General features: G+C 48.5%; 1 pseudogene; it reads right to left on the reverse strand.

The window, feature by feature from the left end:
- Positions 1 to 282: 282 nt before the first annotated feature.
- LOC141573036 (large ribosomal subunit protein uL11 pseudogene) lies at positions 283 to 875 on the reverse strand (annotated as a pseudogene).
- Positions 876 to 2,136: the final 1,261 nt, after the last annotated feature.

A 2,136-nucleotide genomic window follows, 5' to 3' on the forward strand; every position in this document is an offset into this window, starting at 1 on the left:
TTTTCAAACCCATACGTTGGTGTGGGACCAGCCTGTTTTACCTCTCCACCCCTCCTACCAATCTCTATGTGGCTTCTTCTTCTATAAAACTTCTGTTCAGCTAGACTTCAGATGGTGTTCCAAGTTGATTGTTCTATTGTAATTTTGATGTGTTCACAGGATAAAGCAAGCACAGTGTTTATCTACTCTGCTATCTTGGATCTCTGGGGGTCATATATTTTTCTTTTTTATTTCCCACTGGTTGCCAAATGATCTTTAATTGCATATTTTCCATTGCAGTTCTTAACTAGCTGGGCATTCCACTGCACCACTGTTGATGTCACTTATGATGTCATGTGGGTGGCAGCCATCAATGTTGTAGCCCACAGACTCAGCAGTCCCCAAGATCTCTTTCATGGTTCCAGAGAGTTCGCTAGCTAAAGATTGGTGCTGTATCTGTTGGGCGATGTTGACAATCTCATCAAAAGTGGTATTTCCACTGTGCTTAATGCTTTTTTGTTTCTGTCTCTTGGTGGTTCTTTGAGGGCTTTGATGATGAGGGCAGGGGCAGAAGTTACTACCTCAATCTGGGTCTGTCTGTCTGTTCTGAATGGTCACTTTCACTGTAATCCTCAGACCCTTCCAATCACCGGTTGCTCTAGCGATGTCACCACCCACCTTTTATGGAGACAGATTCAGGGGGCCGATCTTGGGGCCAGGGCAAACGTGGCACTGACTTCCTCACCAGTGCACCTTAGGTATATGACTTTGATCTTGCTGGGGTTGAACTTTGGAGGCCTGGTGGAGACAGCTGGTGTCCGATGGACCCAGATTCGGGACGACCGAAGAAACTTGCACCTTGGCCTCTTTCGAGCCGAAAGCTGAAAAGCCGTCATATGTTTTTCTTAACTGGGGTTGGAAGAAAGTCATAAGGGAATGGCAGTCAATGGGGAGCAGGGATATTAAACGGCCCAACTAGAATATGGGAGGGGGAATGCTATGGAATGTGGCCCACAGAAAGAGGCAAGAGTCTGGGTGATGCTGCAGCAGTGGTGGGTTGACTTATTCTGGGCACTTGATTCAGTTTGAAAGAAGGCTCCTCTTCCTGCTTCTCTCCTTGGGATAGTTCTTTCTCAGTCTTTGACTTCACCTGGGGTGTGTTAGGAAATATCAATGCCAGATTATCCACTCCCCACAGAGCCTGTTATTGCAAATCCACTTCTCTCCTTCCCCATCAATCGACCCCTTCTAATGCCATTACCATAACCTGAGGGAAAGGGGTGGACACGCTCCTCCTCATGTCCCTGCATTATCAGTCTCCCTGGGTTGGACTCCTTTTGACCCCTCTGCCATTAAATTGACATGCATTTTTGGGTACCAAGGTGTTGGTGAAAACAGCCACACAGCTCAAAGTCTAGGCTGCCTTGGTGTTTGATTTCAGCTGTGCAGAACTGTCTGTCAGGAGAGGAAGCATATAGTACAATGTGTTCCTGACATTAGGGTTTTTGGGGACAGTGACCTTCTCACAAGGAGATTTGCTTGTTGGCACCCTCAAAGGCAAAGCCTGAAAGTGCATCCTGTATCCTGCAGCTAAGTGAATGGTCAAGTTGCTAAGTTGATGGTCAGGTTGGTGGGACTCAGGGAGTGCACCTAGATTTTGCTATGGGTCTCAGGGGTTCCTCACTCTCCCTTTTCAGCTGGCAACAGGGAACTGAGATTGACGTAATAGGGACCCTCTGTTGGCTCTTTTGGTCTGATTGGAAGAAACAAAGAATGCTAGAGATCAATTATTCAGGAACACGTGGGCCCCTCCAGGCCTCCAGACCATGCTGGGGAGGGACAGCTGAAGGCTCCCTTAGGCTCTGGTGAGTGTCCAGAGCTGGCAGGAGCTCTGGGAGAGCAGCTACTCAGGGATAGGCACTAGATGAGTGGGCTGCAAACTATCTTTGCTGGGACACATGCCCCACACTAAAAAGTGTCCCACCTAGCCCCATTTGCCACTTACTCTGGAAGTGGCAGGAGCTTTTGTGGGGCACATGTAGGGCCCCGCCACAGATCAGAAAGCCTCAGTAGCTCTAGGTTCCCACAGCCTGAAGCCCAAAATTCTTTGGGTGCCATCCAGGACACTTTATCGTCTGCTTCCAATGTCTTGTCCAG

The sequence above is a fragment of the Rhinolophus sinicus genome, chromosome 4 (assembly GCF_057876585.1).
Source record: "Rhinolophus sinicus isolate RSI-liver-muscle chromosome 4, RSI-T2T, whole genome shotgun sequence".
In the NCBI taxonomy this organism is placed as follows: domain Eukaryota; kingdom Metazoa; phylum Chordata; class Mammalia; order Chiroptera; family Rhinolophidae; genus Rhinolophus; species Rhinolophus sinicus.